General features: G+C 43.1%; 1 protein-coding gene across 1 annotated transcript in view; it reads right to left on the bottom strand.

Moving 5' to 3' along the window:
• Positions 1–19,789, bottom strand: part of RNGTT (RNA guanylyltransferase and 5'-phosphatase) — a 1,829,700-nt gene that overhangs the window by 1,244,462 nt on the left and 565,449 nt on the right. The gene's annotated exons all lie outside the window — the stretch shown is intronic.

The raw sequence follows: 19,789 nt of genomic DNA, 5'->3' as shown, positions 1-19,789 counted from the left end.
GAATTCAAAGAAAACAAGCATTGGCATAGCCAATAGGTCTCGCCTTTGGGACCTGCTGCACAACTAAATACTTATAAGATTCCAAAGGCTAGACCTATTGGCTATGCGAATGCTTGTTTTGGAGGAGCAATGGACAATCAAGTGAATGTTAATTAGTTCATCCGTCATATCAATCTGACATTTGAAAGCAAGTTCTCTCAGGTGAGCTATAAATTATTCTACAGATTCACCCTATCTTTGAGGCTGCATATAAAAAGCATGCCTTCCCATCACAATGCTTACTGACTTACCAAACCTAATTTCAAGTTATTTTTTGGCTTATTTATATGGATCTTGAATAGGTAGCCCATGCTGATTCGTAGCCATCGGCAGGTGTTTGAAAACGTTCTGGCTTTAATTTCCAAAAGTGTCTATTCACTTCTTCCATTTTGTGGAGTAACAGTGGCAAGCAGGTGAGCTGACTAAAATAATTACGTTTTTTACTGAAAGCACTCTCCTTTAAATGTCGCATTCAGCGAATATAGTGTTCAATGTTTTCTCAAGGTGTGCGGCTTAAGTTCTTGAGAACCAGTTTGTTCTAAAGAGACTGTGCAGTTTCTTTGCCTCGAGTGGGTTGGCCATTATCTAGACATGCGCCTGTGTCGAAGATTTTATGGCCCAAGACACAGAAAACACTGCCAAAAATATTGCGCTGATTAATTTTGGCGCTCCCACCTGGAAGCTTTGAGCACTCAAATGCTCTGCATCGAATGTGATTCTCTGCCAAACCGCTCCTGCTTGATGATCGCTATGGGTTTTGATGTTTCTTCTCTGACAAATATGGTCAGTAGCCTGCTGGTGACAACTCATGGCCAAAAAGTTGTACTAACGGGTTACCACTAAAGTCTTCCGTGTTTATTTAACTCCACAGCAAAGGCAAGAAGCTCCACACCAGCCAATAGACACCAACTGAAGGAGAGCTCCAAGCAAGTATGCAAACCTGGAACCCATGATGCAAAGAGGTTCCTTAACCCCTTCACTGCGGCGGCTATTCCGCCGCAGTGCTAAGGGGGTGGTGGGGCCGCGCGCCGATCCCGTGCTCGTGACGGAACCGCTCCGTCACGGCACGCGGGTGAGCTGTGCTTGTGACGGAACGGTTCCGTCACGGCCCCACCCGCGCTTCAGAACGTTAGCGCAGGCGCGGAATTCGCGCCGCGCAGGCGCGGCGAGAGGGCCGTGACGGAACCGTTCCGTCACCAGCACAGCCCACCCGAGGCTCGTGACGGAACGGTTCCGTCACAAGCATGGGAGGGGTTAAAGAAACTAGCACAACACAATCTCCCAAAATGGCATTATATTTTCAGTGAGCCCATTCAAAGTGAGAATTTACATTCAAATACTGGAAAGCACAGCCTTTAGCCTTTATTTACACTAAAGCTGTAGGCACACTTTTCGAGTCCTCTTGCTGCATACACCTTGATGATACGCACATACCTTTGTTCACTCACTATCTTTCATGCTTAGAATTCAGTTTCTTACTCCCAGTAAAACAAATGAACAAATGTTGTTCTATTTGTAACGCAAGCACCGAATCCGTATTGATTCAAGCTGGCAGCCAACCTCGGAGAATTGAGTGACCTTTGCGAGGTGGGAGATCGTATCTGTGCTTTTATGTACCTGCAATTGGAATCAATTATCCTTTTACAGCATATTTTAATTAGATAGTGCACTCAGTGACTGGGCGCACGGATTTTTACAAATGATTGTTCTCATGTGAGACTTTTCCAAGAGGGATGTCTTTAATTCGGTTATGTCTGATAACGGGGACGCCAGTAATCTATCAGAAGGAATTTACTGCTACGAGACCCGAGTCTGCATTGCAGCTTTCCACCCTCATTCCGAACACAGCATTGCCGATCGGCGTGCAAAAAGTCTAGGCGGGCACTACCACTAAAGGAACCCTGCCATGAAACTACAGCATTTACAGGGCACTTACTGGAAAGATTCCAGTCGAAGGGGTCCTGTTTCTGTGACTAACACATGGGGGATGTGACGGTACGGGGGCACTGGGATCTTTGCAGGTTGTGACCTCATTACTTCAGACGTACAGCCGCACTGTCTATCTTCACAGTCGCGTCACGCAGGAAGCTCGCGGCCCGCGGAGGTGCGGGATCGGCTTGCCTCTTATTGCTTTCTTCACAAGGGCAAGCAATGTGTTAAAAACAGAAGGATGTATAAAGCATAATTATTACTGTCTGCCAGGAACAGATATACAACATTTCATTTAGCAAGAAGCAAAAACGATCAATGTGCAGGCGGAGTAGATTTCCTGCGGATTTTGCAAAGGGCAAAAAATACACTTAGAGGCAAGAATTGTCAATAGTGTAGGGGAAAAAGCTGCATATGATGTGCTTATTGTGATTAGCGAAAATACCGTGTTATAGTTGAGAAAACGAATAGAACAAAGGCAGTTCTGCATGAAGACCTTGCTGAAGGAATGAATGGCCTCTAATGCAGAACATCCAAACAGATCTATTACCTCTTTTTCTCTCGCCCGACGCCATAACTACACAAAATGGCTACCTCTAAGGGTTGATGGTTCGCTTATCAACCCCCCCCATATAAATAAATAAATCCACGGGGAACTGCATGTTAACTCACACCAGCCATCTAACCTAAACTGTATTCGATCTCACCTATTTTAAGCCATCAATCACACTTTGTAGACCAAAGACAGGATAAGAACACCTCTCTGATCACTCACCCATTACACCAATATTCTTCCACGTATATCTCACTGCTAATAAAACTTCCTTCCAACAAAGTGCTCTCACACTATGTAGCATGTTACCCGTCCAATAATTTGCATCGATGCCTAATAAGAGATATGAATTGCTACATAAATACCATTTTAATTACCAAAGTGTTAACAGTGTGCCCCTCGTTGGTGTGACAGAACGGCAGGGACGATTTGAAAGAGTATGCGTGCTCAGTCAGGTCCCAGCACAGGGCCAACTTGTCAAATAATTTGGAAATAAACGTCAAGGTTTATTCTTGCCATAAATATAAATGGTGTTAGAAACCCTCTCTAGCCATCCTAGAGAACGAGCTTCACCTAAATTGAAAAGAAATCTCGCATCTATACATATGGGTTTTCATTTTAATATAAGCCCTCCTATTTTGCACAAACATATTTCACTTCTGGAAGGGTTCAAATGAAGCATTTACTTACCCTTCCAGACACAGAAGATTTTACTTTTACAAACACATAGTTGTCTTGAGAAAGACACTGTCAGATTTTCAAGCTGGGATGGCCTGGGCTGGAGGATAATGTTCTTGCCCTGTTGAATCGATCCCTGGAGACAGGTTATGTACCCTCCAACTTCAAAGAAGCAAGGGTGGTGCCCCTGCTAAAAAAAAACAGGCGCAGACCCCAAAAATGTAAAGAATTTTAGGCCAATCTCTCAGTTGCCCTTCCTGGCCAAAATCCTGGAACAGCATGTGTTGGAATGTCTTACTCAATTCCTTGAGGGCAACCATCTCCTCGAGCCCAACCAAGCGGGTTTCAGAACTCATCACAGCACGGAATTGGTAATGCTTTCCGTGCTGGACAACCTGAGACTCAAGGCCGACACAAGAACCCCTTGTGCCCTGGTCCTTTTGGACTTATCCGCGGCGTTTGACACGGTCAACCACTGTCAACTTTTATCGCGGATTAAGGACCAAGGGATACAGGGCACAGTCCTGGCCTGGCTGACGTCCTTCTTGGAAGACAGCTCGCAGCGAGTTCAACTCACAGACCTAGTGTTTAAACCTGCTAAGTTGACCTGCGGGGTGCCCCAGGGCTCGGCTCTCTCCCCCCTGTTGTTTAATCTATATTTGCAACCTCTGATCGCAGCACTGAACCAAATGGACTGCAGAGTTTACAACTATGTCGACGAGACACAAATTCTGATCCAGATCAACCACTCACCCTCGGCTCACCTGAGAATGCAAGACATCCTCAAGTTTACAATTAACTGGATGTCACACAACTCCTTGAAAATAAATCCAGACAAAAAGGAAGTTCTGGCAATCACGACAGCGGCCAACCCTTGGAGTGAGCGGTTTTGGCCAGCTGAATTGGGGCCACTTCCAGAACCGGCTGTGGCGGTAAAAAGCTTGGGCATCAAAATTGATGCCCTGCTATCCATGACACAACAGGTATCAGCGGTAGTGGGCACCTGCGTCTGTCTGCTACGTCAACTGCGGAAACTTTCCCCGCTACTATCCTTTTCCACGCTCAGGATGGTAGTTTCCGCGCTGATCCTGGCACGGTTGGATTATGGCAATTCGCTATATTTCGGCCTCCCAAACAACCTGTTGGCCAGACTCCAGGTTGTGATGAATGATGCAGCCAGGCTTGTCTTTAACAAACCCAGATGAACCCAAGCCACTCCCTTACTTTGTGACTTGCATTGGCTGCCTATTGCCCAAAGAGCAAAATTTAAGAGCCTCTGTATTGCTCACAAGGCCGTATATAGCTCTGCCCCCACATACATCAAGGAACGACTTACTAACTACTCGCCAAGCAGGATCTTGCGGTCCACAGATGCGTGTAACTTGATATGCCCTCGGTTTAACTTGGTTTCCAAGGGTGGCAGAGCCTTTTCTAGCACAATTAAAAACTGTACTATTTTTGGAAGCATGGGGGCCTCTGTGAACTCGTGGTCGGGTGTCCTGCTGATGTTGCATGTCCGCTGATAGCGCTTAGATACCCCTGGGTGATACAGCGCTATATAAGCTCATAATAACATAACATAACATGAGACAGGATGAGATATTTATGCACTCCTAACTGGTTTTCTTAGCACTAGGTTAAAGTATATTTTTTTCCCTTTCTCCTTTTTGGCAACCATGAGGCTATATCTCTGCTCAAATGGATTTGAGTGCCCTTCTTTTGCCTATCAAGGGTCACGAAAGGTGACTACATGGATCTCTCACAATCTCAAAAGTTTGCAAAAGAGGTTTCTAACAAAATGAGAATATTGCGTGTGAACTGCCTATGCACGGGTTTCAATCTGCTGCGCAGATTAGTTAAGTGCTGCCAAGATTGGCTATGTTAACGCCTGTTGTGACCTTGACATTTCTTAAAGACCGGATTGATGGTAGTCATGTGTTCACCAGGTGTGTGTGGGGTGTAGCCATGTCCGCTTTGCAGAATGCTGTTGTCTAGGAGGTTATGGCATTAATAACAGGTGGTATAGGCCTCTTCTTGATTTCATTCAGTCCTATTTCACGTTACTAGCCTAGTCAAGAATGTAATAGTTTCTGTGTGGAATGTATCTCTTCGTAGGACCCTCTTTTTTTTATTTGCTAGAGTTATATTGGGCCCACATTGTTCCTCTTTTGCCAAGTAATTTTACTGCTCCTATTGTACAACGTGACTCCTAACATGTGGGAAAGACAACTACAACCTCTAAAGAATTAAGTATAATATGATATCCTTTCAAATGCACCTAACAGCATCAACACCAGCAAACACAGAGCACATCGTTTATGGATACCAAGAAAATAAAGAAAATTAAAATCAGTGTAGATATCCTGGCTATACTCCAAGGAAGAAGGTACTTAAGCAAAATTTAAAGAGTATGGCGTACTATTAAGGCACACCACTCTTCACACAGGTATACTACAATCCATCAAATAAATATTTTTTGTATATATATATATATATATATATATATATATATATATATATATATATATATATATATATATATATATATATATATATATATATTTATGTATATCGGTAAACTCTTCCAGTCTTCAACCACATTGATAATTTTAGCTCCATTCATGCATTTTGAATTATAATTATGCGCTACCTTTTTTAATATATATCAATATTTATTTAAATGTTGCCTGTTATGCGATACAATCATTATGATTGCCATGTATGCAATTGTCGACTTGTAACAGTTTTGAAGTGACTAGGATCACTCCTCTATGTCTATGATTACCTCATTTTAAAGTCATGAGTTCTCAGCACATGCACTTTATAAATGTGAAGTCACTCCACATGCACGTCATGTGATCAAGGCCTCCTGAAGGTCGAACGTGTAATGGCAGTAGTGCAGGGCATTCAATAACATTCAATGCACCAGATACTGGGTCCGCATTCGCCTGTTCCTGAGCTAAAGGCAGTACTTGGCAATTCTACAAGCTGTGGGCCTCCGGTAAACGGCTCCAGGCAGCGTGGAGGTTAACTTGGATAAGACTTAATGCGACGCTATGTTTCACTGTGACTCACCTGATCTTGTCTGTTGCAACTCAAGGCTTTGATATGAGCATCAGTTCCTCTAGCCTCAATGCTGTGGACTAATACGCTATACTCTGTTTTGCACTTGCCAAGCCTTGCCTTTAACACTCGTGGCCTGGGGTTTGTGAATGTTATTTCTCTTGTTGGTGTATAAACTCAATAAAAGAGATTTAAACAAAGCGTAACTATGTATCCACGATAATACAGGGTTCTAAATGTGCCTGTCCAGAGCAATATCAACAATAAACACAATATAAAGTGTGTAGGGTCCTAGATCGTGACAAAAGTTCTGTATATTCTTAAGTTTTGCCCCATCTATGTTTCCCCATATTAGAAGGTTCTAAATATGACTATGAGAGACAACATCAATGACATTTAATAACGTAAAGTACAAGTAAACGCAAAAATGACTGGGGTATTATGTTCATTTTTAACATGTTAAAAGAAAATAACATTTGAACAGATTTTTTTCTCTCTCTGAAAGCAAAACTATAATTGCCTTCTCAATGGAAACTCATCTAACCGATATATATATATATATATATATATATATATATATACATATATATATATATATATATATATATATATATATGTACACACACACAAAATATTTCGGTTAGATCCGAGTTTCCATTGAGTAGGCAATTTTTATTTTGCTTTTAACTGTAGCACAATTTGAAAAATCTGCACAAAACTTTCCACAAAAAAGTAAATCTACGATAGTTTCAGAATGTTTAATTACGTGCCGATCTGTCCGAGGACACAAGAGGGGTGCAGAGAGTGAGGGGTCAAAAGCTTTGCGTTTTCCATTTTAACTTAATAATGAACTCTGCTCTCCGAAACTTGGCATGAAAGTAGAAAACAGTGCCTTTGCTTGGCTTCTTGTAAATCTGTTCAGCACTTTTTGAGATATCGGCATTTGAAGAAAGTGTCAAATGGACTACTGAGGGTTACATTATAATTATAGACGGCTTTACGGTTGAAAGAGGTTTTTTTTATTTGCCTTTAGCTCCATTTGATACATTTTCACAGAATTTGGCAGACGGTTTGCATATTTAGATTACACTGGGTATTTTTACATTTGTAAAAATTGGTCATTGGCACAGTTAAAGGGTGGTTAAAAGTATTCATTTGATAGAAACTGTGGCATCCTTTGACATTCACATTAAATCTGGTACACGTTGAGAATGCAATTTTCAAGCAGTACAAGCAGGAGGAGTAGGAGACAAAACATTTAATGTCTTACAACTATGTGATATTTAGTTTGTATGAAATTTGACAGGCTTTTAGGAAGTTATGTCTAGGTTAGGAATCTTAGGTGTGACGTGAATACAACAAGCAGAGAAGGGAAAAGTTGAAGGGGGACTAGAAAAATGGTATTGTGAGTAACCTAGGCACAGTTTGACAGATCTGCATGACTGCTGGCAGACATTCCTTATTATATTTTAAGTTTGATACAAACCCATCAAGTTGGGGGGGAAATAAAAAGGTGTTCTTTTGTTGATAACTTTGGCACTGTTTAATGATTCTGCATGAAATTGTACAGGCTTATTTGCAAGTTACACATTGAAGATATTTCTGTTTACAAGGAGATCCAATAAGGGGAGGTGGCAAAGTTATAAGGGGTGGGGCAAAAAAGCTTTGATTTGTTAATAACACTGGTGCCATTGCAAACGTTTGGCAGAAACTTAGCATGTTTAACTTATTTCAGATATGGTGAGCTTCATACCGATCCATCAAAGGGTCATATATTAAAAAAAAGAGAGAGTGGTGTGTGAGGGCTTGTTCCTTTGAAAATAATTATGGACCCCTCTCACGACACCAGACAAAAATTGCCAGAAATCTACATGTTTAGCTGTTGTTGCTATGTCAAGTTACGCCCACTGCAGAGTACCCGGTTTCATTGAGGTGTGGCAACATACGAGTGAAGTTAAAGGGTCGGAGAGAGTCATAAACGTTTTGATTTGCTATTAACTTTGGCAGAATTTGCTGGACTTGCATGAAAGTTGAGATACCAAATTTGGGTTTACCTTGCAAACTGCTGTGCGCTGGAGGTTGGCCACTAAGTGTACTGGTTTCGGCTAGGACCAGCTGCCAGATACCTTCCGCCATGTGCAAGGAAGGTTGGTCACAGGTCCTGCTTGGCCTCGAAATTAACTTAGTTTGCGCGCAGCCAAATTTCATACAAATTAATTGAATAGCATCAAGACTATTAAAAATCTTTATAGCCCCCCTTTGTTTGCCCCCACATCTGGACAGTTCTACGTAAAACTTAATAAATCCAACTGTATGTCAAACCTGCTAAATACCTGCAAAAGTTCAAGTTAATTTAGCTACGCTGACAAATCTGATAACGAATGAACACGTCTTGTCCTTTCTGCACTTCAATTCGTCCACCCTCTTTGATGGGCCTGCATGAAATTGAGAAAAACGACTGCAGGCTAAACATGCTATGTGTCTTCCACACAGATCAACCAAATCATGCAAACTGATCGGACCACCCACCCAATTGGTTCTGCAGGAAACCTGAAATATCTGCACTGCTACATTTGAGACAGATTCATAAAAAATGCAAAAGTTATAAGCCATTAGAAACGGTTTTGCATCCCTCTTTAACTTTGCCCCACCACCCATTATGGATTGACTAAAAGCTTGATATGTCAGCTGTGGCAAATCTGCCTTTTCTGCATGCTCACCCCAGACTTTTTGATGGCTTGTGAACTCTGTTTACTTTACCACTGCTAAACAGTTCTTAAGTGTTTGTTCTTCCCCTCTAAAACATGTGCTGTACATTAGAACTCACTATTTGGTCTATTTTATCTTCCCTGTTAAGTCCACTGTAAATGTTGTCTAAAGTCAGCTGCAGAGTATACTTACAACACTGTCAGGAACACTGTTCACTGGCTACGCTGCAGTTTAAATGCACTGCAATAAATACATGGTGGCAAAAAGTGCCTTTGCCATGCTGGAAAAGCCCATTTTATGTATTGAATAGTCGCCCCTAAGCTGTGGCTTAAGTCCACAGGGCAGAGTAGTGATATATAAAATGAGGTACATTACATACGGGGTTAGTGTGCCCAAACAGTGGGATAAAAGCCAAAAGCTATCCCACTCTGCAGGCCTCGTTAGACCTTTCCTTAACGTTCCTAGGTGGGATTAAATCTTCATTTTCTACATCCACTTAGGAAAGGACAAGAAAAAAGCTTTAATGTTATCTCCCAGTTCATTTTTTAAAAACTGACTTAAAACACAGTAAAATGATAATATTCATAATGTAAGCAGAAAAGTAACTTTGTGAAAAGTACTTTAGGCTGCTTAAGCCAGAACTGGCTTAAACCAGTTCTGCAACTCATCACACCTCTAAAGCTGGAATGCACATGACTGGGCGAGATAGTTAACAACTCTGCCTCAGAGGACACAGCCTGTCTCTAAGTCCAGAAAGACTAATGGGTGCTAGCTGCTAACCACTTAGCAGATATAAGCTCCATGGGAGTAGGCAGGAGCTGTTGCAGAACAACGGGTAGCTTTAGCAGTACATCTTTTGATTTGGAAATGGAAGAACGGCTTCTCCTACTCATTCCCAGGACCCGCCTGGACACTCCATACCCAGTCACAGTAGGGTGGGAATAATTTCTGCCACATATCACAGCTCCAGAACTGGAATGCAGATCTGTGGCTGGGAGTGCTAACGACTCTGGCTCAGAGAACAATAGCTTGGTTCTAATCCAAGGAAAAACCAATGGATGTTAACTGCTGTCCCTATTGCAGGTTATAGCTATCAGAGTGGACAGAAACAGTTGTCAGAACAAAGGGCATTTTTAGCACTACCTTTTGACTTGAAGATGCAAGGGCGGGCTTCTCCTATCCAACTTCAGGACCCTCCTAGACAATCAAGCCACAGCCACAATAGGAGGGAAAACAAGTTTTGACTCTGTCAGGTAAGAAGGAGGCCAAGAAGCTAACCACAGGCCTCCCTGGTGGTAAATGGCTTTCGCCTTCTTGAAAAAGTTGTTCCAGAGTAATTTTACACCAACGAAAAGAAGAAGTGCATATAAAATAGGGATGTGGGTACCATGAGAAGATGGTAAGGACTGAGATAAAGAATTTCTCCAATCACTGGCTAGTGCACAATTAAAATGTGGCACCTCTACCACCACTTCCTCAGAACATTCCTGGACCTGGGAAGACTATCAGAAGAAGGCGGTCCTGCATGGTGTATCCGACCTCTGTTCCATCCCGATGTGCCTAAAATTACACCTAGGTCCTAGTCCACCACAAGTAGTGCATTACTTTTTGAAGGTCATTTTTGCCTTAAAACTTTAATAATTCATATCTCTGGTTCCAACGTAACCAATTTTAATAATCCTGGAGGATGTGACCAACAACATGGAGCAGATGCATTTTAGTGTTGCTCTGTCGGGCCCAAAAATAATTCAGCATAAATCGTTGTGCAATCCGAGACATCTGACAGAATCTGTGGAAAATCTACTAGTAGAGGACATGGATCCCAATGAGGTGAAGGAAGGTAAAACCTGTGACCTGGACCGCCACATAATTGCAGAAGACCCGGGTTCGCACACAGACTCCCAAAATGTCGGCGCAGTAGGCGAGAATTGGGAGGAGGCAGGCTCCCTGGCTTTGACACCGTTAATGGACCAAGCCCTCCAACAGGAACAAAATATAAAAGCGGATGTGGTGAGAGTAGATGGGAGCAGCCTGGAGATTTCCATCGTCCCCGTGGTTCCTGGCTCAGATCATCTGCTGGGGGCTGGAGCCTGCGCTGATAAAGTGATCCCTCAAGCCGGTAACCACACTGTGAGAATGGAGAGCCCACTTGTCAAAGCCCTGGTCAGTTGATGCAGGAGGCACTTACAGATTCTTGCACAAGTTGAGAGCTCATCTACCTTGACCGCCTCTTCCTACATTTAGACTATTTCATCAGCGGACTGGATGTGGACATTCCCCTAGGTTTACTTTACACCAGACTGGGGGGCCACAAGACGACTTACCCGCAACACTGGGGACTAATAACAAAGGCCCCAATCACTTGGGTAACATGTACATGCACCTGCTTGGTTGGCTCACCTTACTGCCGGTCTATTAGGGTCTCCCTGGTCTGTTCTATGGGCCCAGCTTTAATCTTCCAAGATGGGCAAACCCAAAGTAACAACAAAATTATCACTAAAAGGCTCAGAGAGTTCAACATGAGTCACAGATTTGAAAGTGGTCTATTACAGAGAAACAATCAAATTGCTGAGACGAACGGCATAGATATTGATATGTCCGCTGCAGATATTGGTTCCGAGTCACAGAACAGTGTCACAGAAGGCATGCCAGTGATTACTCCTCGATCAGTCAATAAACAAACTTGAAGAGTATGGGTTATTGCGCTCTGGTACCTCTTGACCTTTCTCCTGAGTGAATGAGTTGATGAAGGGGAAAAGTGTGCTGTAGTTCTAGTAAACTCTTTTGCAAATAGAGAATGTTATTCTTCAAACATTCAAAGTTTCAGATATATAGGTCCCAGGTCCATTAAGATATGGCTTTCTTTCTAGAGGCCACCACCGATATTCTGCTACCGTAGTATTCGGAAGTGCAAGCTGATAAAAGGAGCTCTGCTAATTACAAGAGTTGGGACCCCCACAGTGTACATACTCGTAGGAAGAGAAGATGAACTTTCTACATTTTTTTTTATTTCAGAAGCGTCTTTATTAGGTTTTTGCATACAGAAAATACCGGAAAGAAGATAAAAATCGGGAAATCCATCCAGGGGGATAATACCGATATTCTAAGTGAGACACAACATTATAATAGATAACAAATAAAAGTTATGTTTCAGAGGGAATGAAGTGTAAGTGAATCAGTTTGAAGTATAGTTGATTGGTGATGGTGTGGTGTGGGGAATGGGTTGAGTTGGTTACTAAGAAAGGACTGTGCAGTATCTTGTTTGAATGCCAATGGTTGTGGATTGGGAAAGAGAGGCAGAAAGTGAGAGGAAAGAGGAAGTGAGAGGAAATTAGCAGGGAGTGTCGGGAAATGTAAGGGAGGAGGGGTGGGGCACTGAAGGGGAGGGAAGCGTAAAGTGAATAATTGGGAGAGGGGTAGGGGGGTAGGGGGTGGGAGTGTCCCCTAACTTTGATGGTGGGGATAATTTGATATATAGTTGTCTAGTTTGATTTAAGGTATGTATTCGGTGAATTGAGCCCATTCCCACCAGGTTTGGGAGTTGAGTTTGGATGAGTCCTTCTACTCGGACAGGATGACTTTGAGACCAGTTGTGACTAGTGTATCCCATAAGGTTTATTGGTCTTTGTTCAATGCTTATTTTAGTGCCAGTAGAAGTATACCTAGTGTAATGGCCGCTAAGTCTGGAGTCCACTTAGTGTGAAGAATTTGTGATATAGTATCACTGATATCCTTCCAGAATTTTTTTGGGAATGGGTGATGCCAAAGCATGTGTCTCCAGTCCTCTACTTTCTGAGATTTGATGTGGACTGAAGAGTTACGGTTTATGTTATTTCACTTTAGTCCTGGGGTTGGAGAGTTGGGGTAGCTAAAAGTTACTTACCATGCAATGCTGTGTTTAGAAGATTTACAAAATGTGATACACTACATAAACCTTAGAAAGCCAGGTCAAGCAGATGTGATGCACACTGCACACTGAGTTCTTAGGAGAATTTTTGACCTCAGGGTCCCTGAATAACGGGATGGTGCACAATAATGAATTGTCCATATTGATATGGAATACAATGGGTATGAAATCCGCTTCTAGCTGGGTTAATATGCATCTCTACATACATCATAGAGGTGCAAAGGTCAACTTACAGGAGACACATGTAACACAAACGGAGGGGAAAAAGCTACTAAAATGCTAGAGGCCAATTGCATTTTACTGGCTATTTAGGACATGTACACTGAGTGTAAGGATTATGGTAGGTTAGAGAAACTACAACTGATAAACAAGCTAGATATGTTTTATTGTTGTGCTACATTTATATAGCGCTTACTACCCCTATGTGTAGTACTGGACCGCTTGTCTACATGGGTAGCACACTACACCAGGTAGGGTCTTTGGTTGGAAGAAAGCAGTCTATGTATTGTGCCTATGTGTAAAATGTTTCCATGTCGTACGGAATGACCACTGACGTGCAATCGATCATCATGTTTTGGGGCTCTTAGCAGTGAGATGGATGAAGATGGGTGAGAGACACGCGCAGATTATGGCTTACAGTAAGCAGGCAGCTTTGAGCAACTCTGAAGGTCCATGAAGGTGGTTCATCATCATGGAGATACCCTGATGTCCCAGCCAACTCTAGAGTGCAGAGCCTCTTGGCACAGAACCCAGGACCCCACTCGGCCCTCCTGGTTGCAGTACCACAGGGCAGTAGTTTTGCCCGTTAGAACCTACACCAGCCTCCACTTGACGGATGGAAGGAAGGCTTTCAGCGCTAGATAAATGGCCCACAACTCCAAAAGACTGACATGGAGCAGGGTTTCACCAGAGTTCTCTGATTTCTACCTCCCCCAGATACCCTCATGAACCCAGCAATGATACATCTTTCACCACCATTAGCTCTGGCTGGGGAAGGTAGTGTGGGCTTCTGTTGACTTTAAAAGCCACCAATGCATATTGTGAACAGTCTCCTCCAAAACCTCAATAGCATCCAACCGGTTTACTTCGTGCTGGGCCTAATAGGATTTCAGTTTTCACTACAGAGCCCACATATGCTACATGTCAGAGGCGACAAACAGGAAGCTCGAGACTAAAATGCCCAAATGTCTGAGGGCTGCTCTCACCTGAGAGCCACGAGCGAGACAAACCATGGGATCATAGCCCAAATGTTCTGGGCTTGTTCCAACTAAGAGAAGGCTCTGAATTGCGCCGTATCCGAACAACTTTAATGAAAGGCCATCTCTGCCAAGGAGTCAGGTGCAACTTCTGCTCATTGATCAAGAACCCCAATGATGTCAGAATTTTTGCCATTGTCTTGAGGTAGTCTACGACTGGCTTTGGTGAGCCGTCTTTAACAGCCGGCCATTGAGGTAGGGGACGACTGGTAATTCCTACCCTCTGAAGATGAGTCACAACCATCCGTCATCACCTTCATGAACACCAACTGCTGCTGCATCACCAATGGCAAGTGGAACTTGGGGTGAATTAGCATCAACTGTGGAATTGGCTTCTCAATTGGAGATCGGGAGCGAGACTGAGTAGCCCACTGGTATCCTCACAACTTTTCTTTTGAGGGAGAGAGAGGGAGTGGTGGGTTGGGTTCGAGTCTCCCTTCGCTTTCGTGTGTTTCCTTTTGGATTTAGACTTCCCAGAGGACTTTGACCGGGAAGAAGACTCGTATGGGAGAGTCCCTGCGAGCACCCTCTCCTCAACATGGAGTTGGACATATGTGAGGTCCATTACTTCTTTTTGTGTTCAGCAGCATACAGCTTTGCTTCCCAGTCCCGGCTCACCTATGAGTGTATGGGGGCGCCACGAACCCATTTATCAGAGACACACATCGTGCATGTCCCCTGACCGATATCCGTTTCCTGTGGTGACGGCATGGTTTGAAACCTGACGTTTTACAAGAGGATATCATTCCCTTGCACGGTGCAGTTGATAAGGAGGGTCGCTTAAGAGACGGACTAAAGAGAAAGCGAAACTTCAGATTGGCGCCTGAAAGCACAGAAAGAAAGCAACTGAAGTCAGCATGGAGAGGGGGTGCTTATAAGCATATCCACTCCGTCACTTCGGGGGCAGTGGGAGGCCAGTACAGAGCCACACGGCGCCTCCTAATGGCAGGGGGGAAGCAATACCATGAAATCATGAAATGTTTGCTAATCCAGGCTCAGACTTACTAACATTTTGCACCATGGGGAGTGGCACTTTTTTGGCGCTGCCACGATGCATAATGTAATTCAGAATTCACAAAGCCACGCAAAGCATTTATACATACGATATATATATATATATATATATATATACACACACACACACACATATATATATATATATATATATATATATAATTTTTTTTGCATTGGGGAAGGCGTACCATTGGTGGAGCATAGGTGTTCCCATGTAGTGCATCCACACATGTATGTTGACGCAAACCCAGATTTACTAAAGCATGTAAACTTAGGTTTGCGCCAAAATGGTGCAACTACCCAAGGCTGGCATAACGAGAAGAAATCTCTTTATTTCTCCTTGTCACTTTCTCTTTGCATGTGTGCTGCAGTCAGCAGCACACATACAAAGGGGAATAAGTATTTGAGCACTGTTTTTGTACAGGAAGGTATCCGTTCCAGCACAAAAAAAATCCTGACCACAACATAGACATCCGGCACCATGACACAAGCACCTTTGCATTGGGGTGCACGGATGCCTGCCTTTGTGCTAGGCTGTCACAAGTGCGTCAGCACACCAAGAGAGCAGATGTGCGCCATATCCTAGTAGATATGGAGCATTTCTGCTATCTCCTTTACACACAACGCACAAGTTCCCTTGTTGCATTGCTTAAGAGTTTGGTGAATCTGGGCACCATTCTTCCGCCTGCGGAATATTGTAAAGCTGAGGACTCAGCGGATAGAAGTATCCATCAGAATCAGTACGCCCCGTGCGCTACCATCAATGCCTGATTGTCCCAAAATCAGTCAGTGTCATTCTGCAGGCGGCCTGAAAGGGGTCGTTTTATAATCTTAAGAGACAGAGCACGAGATTATCAACCTATATTATGGCCAAAAATATCCTCATTTGCTCTTGAAAGCTATCTGCAAAAGAATACCTGGAAAGCGTAAACTTTTTTATTAATGGGTAACTGTATGCTACAACTTCACACAAAAAAACTGTTGCAAACTCCATGTAAGCAGTGGGGGAGAGGGCAGATCAAGGCGTGGTTTGCTTCAAGAGTTTGTGACATCCCACAAACTTGTTAGTTTGTGGCCATTCAAAAACCTCCTGTAACCCTTTTCCAATCAGAAATGGTTGAGATTTTCTCAAGGAAAGGAGTAGAATAAATCAACTTCCAGGTCCAAGGTGAGAAAAGGAATAGAACACACCCAAATAATTGTGTGGGTGTAGAGGAATGGTTTTCTCAATAGGAAAAACGTATTATCTGAGGGGGAAAAATATGTAAACGAATTTTTTTTTATTTGTACAGTGGGCTGCCTTTCTCAATGCACAGATGTACTGTAAATCTGCAATGAAGGAATAGCAACTCGGATAAATGCAAAATGACATCCCAGATAGCACACCTGGAAACCCAAGAATTGTTTTGATATCCAGGTATACTAGTAGGAAGGTGTGTGGATTCCCACAACTCGTACATTTATACCCATGAGCAGGGGTACAGTTTACTAGTCTTGCGTATGATTTGTGCCCAGAAAATCTTGGGCGCTGCAGCAATCTCACTAGAATCTGGCCGAAATGTATAGACCTAGACTGCAGCATGAAAGAAAATTTGAAAAACACTGTTGGTACGTATTAGCTCTATATATGATCTTTTCTTATGAATCTGCAGACCAAAAGAAAAAAAGAGACATAATCCATGTGTCTGGTATCGATTCACAAGGCAGAGGTTCTGAAAAAGCAAGTCTCTGTCCCGTGATCACTCTCAACCAGATGAGCCCAGCAGCTACAGACTGGAAATGTCTGATGACCAAGTTTCAGCTGGCTGAGAATTGGCAGAAGTTGCTGGAGTGCCTCCAAAGCATGCTTCACTTCTACCCACTGACAGGATAGTTTCTCATGAAAATCCGTTCAATTGTCTTTGACAGTCTTGCAACAAATCAAGGCCGAAGAGGTAACATATACAGAAATAATCATTGAGACAATAAAATGCATTGCACATTGTTATACGTGACAAAGGCATTTGATATGGTGCATCACAATACTAAGTTAGTGAAAGTGGCAAAGGTCCCACTTGACCCACTACAGTGCTGTATGTCCTACTTATCAGTTTGAACTTGATTGTAGCCATACACAGCCATCTTCTCACCAGTGATACCAAAGGGGATAATGATCTGGCTTGGCAGTTCGGGCTGGACTGTTCCCATGGGGCACAGGGTCAAGACTGATTTGCATATGGCTGGGTTCAAACTGGAATGGCATGGTGAGAAAAAAAACGAGGAATTTAGGCCCAGATCGCTGTACTGGGGTGAATAAATGACATAGTTCTACATTCTGTCCATCAACTGTTGTTTTGCATTTGTCCCCCAGAGTGGGACGGGTATGTTCAGACGTGAGTTCCGTGCTCTCCATGCATCCGGAATAAAGCTATCCTGGCTGATGAGGGCTGAAAGCCCGAAACCGGTCCAAGGATGCTGGTTTCCAGTCCAGGGAGGACCTGGCTTGGCAGTCCGGGCTGGATTGTTCCCATGGGGCACTGGGTCAAGACTGATTTGCATATGGCTGGGTTCAAACTGAAATGGCATGGTGAGCAAAAAAACGATGGATTTATGCCCAGATCTCTGTACTGGGGTGAATGTATGACATTGTTCTGCATTCTGTCCATCAACTGTTGTTTTGCATCTTCTCACCAGTGGCATCATCACTTGTGAAGCACATCAAAGGATTTTAGATGTCTCCCATAATTTGAATATTTAGAGGGCCCCTTTAAACCAAATGATAAGATCTCTGGGTTTAGAATGCTAGTAAAAGGCTCTTGTCATGGGTGGTATGCGGCATATGGAATATAACCCTCTGCTACACAACCTGACTAGCATGGAGACCTGGACGAAGGATCACTGAATCCAAAGCAAGCCAATAAAATAGACCTTAATTGGTTTGGGCCTTTAATCAACATGAGCAGTTTGTCTAAATCCGACCATTTTCCGGGAAAACCATTGTGTTAACAACTACAGCAAAACATCTTGTGCTCCTGAGAAGCCAAGAGTTTTTCTTCAAGGCACATATCTAGAATGTCTTCGTATTGCTCTTTTCCCAAATTCATAGACCTGAATAGATGAGTATATTTATGGCACACAAAGCTCAAGTTACAGTGGTCACCTATCCACCTTAATTCTTACAATAATTTGTAGAGGATGTTCCCTATTTTCACAATTAGTAGCCTACATAGAGCACAAGACTGCTCTGAAGCAAGTAGGGAGGATCTGCAGAAGGATTTCTATTTATAAGCTTTGTAAAACCATACGTCCGCTCCAAAGGGTCAAACATAATTCAAAGTTACCTCCTTACTCTTTACATGCCCTCTTGGTTAGTCCTCCACTCCTTTATATCATAACGAAAGCCTAAATATATCTACCATCACACACACTGTGTTCAAGGGAATAGTCTCCTTTAAAATGGTCCCTGGGGGAAAATAGCTTTACAGATTAACTACTATGGAGAAACATATCTTTGATTATGACAACAGGCATACTACCTATCGTATACGTGCCTACTTAACTTATTTAAGTAAGCATTCCTTGCCTACTTCTATTATGTCTTTTGCGCAAAATGCGGCTTCTCAACATAGCTGGACCCGTAGGAGTATGCTTTATGAATGCTATCACTTTCAATGTAGTCAGGACCAGCAAACGAAACAGGTATAGTGAGACAGAATTGTGTGCCTCAATATTGAGAGTGAAACCCAGTGCGGTGCTCTCTTCCAAAACAGGGTAGTGAAACCTCTCAGGGGGACAGGGCAGCCCAAGGTGATAGCATACAATAAAAACACACTGGCAAAGAAATCTACGGAGTACAGTCTTCGTGCCCTGATAAGTGAACACACAGAATGGTGACGCTCACAGTTGAGTTGTACCAAATGTTTAGTGTCCACATCATTTGGCACCTGTAGTGAGATCTCTAATACATGCAACACAGTACTTTCTACATAAAATTGGCAGACATTTAGAGTGACAAAGACAGAAGACGACAGAGGGGGTAGCTGCATCCCCTGAAAGCAATTGGCCAGACAAGCAGACAACTACTGTGAGGTCAGCAACTGTCAAACGCCTATAATAATCCTCACAAGGTTTGCCACATTTGTAAGGCCCAAGTACCTCTCAGAGCAAAACAAGCAAAGGCAAGGAAATTAAGACTGGCTTTAACGTGCACAGGCACATTATTTGTGCTCTGTCACCATGTAACCTGTTCCAGGCATTGCCAGCTTTGGGGAATAAAAAGGGCACAGACATAGGAAGCACAAAAAAGACAGATTCCACAAAGTAGTTTGTGCATGTCTGTGTCCACATATGTTAGCCTATTAAAGCCAGACCTCTTGTGGATGCTTGCTCACTTTTCTCAGTGAAACACCCTAAATTCAGAAGGGTACACCCAGCATGGTGTCTGTGCTTGCTGAGTTGTATGGCTTAAGCAGTACCTCAATGATGAGGTCAAACAGGCCAAAACCTATCTGGGTTGTTGTGGTCAAAGGGGGCATGGCTTAGCAGTTTGGGCTAAACTGTTCCTATTGGAGCAGAATCAAGAAAGATTTGCATATAGCCGATCGCAGTTGGTATTGGCACAGTGGAAAAAATGGACTGAAATGTGGACAAGAATAATTACCA

The sequence above is a fragment of the Lissotriton vulgaris genome, chromosome 6 (genome assembly GCF_964263255.1).
Source record: "Lissotriton vulgaris chromosome 6, aLisVul1.2, whole genome shotgun sequence".
NCBI classification, from domain to species: Eukaryota; Metazoa; Chordata; class Amphibia; order Caudata; family Salamandridae; genus Lissotriton; species Lissotriton vulgaris.
This window is presented reverse-complemented; position numbering and strand designations above follow the sequence as displayed.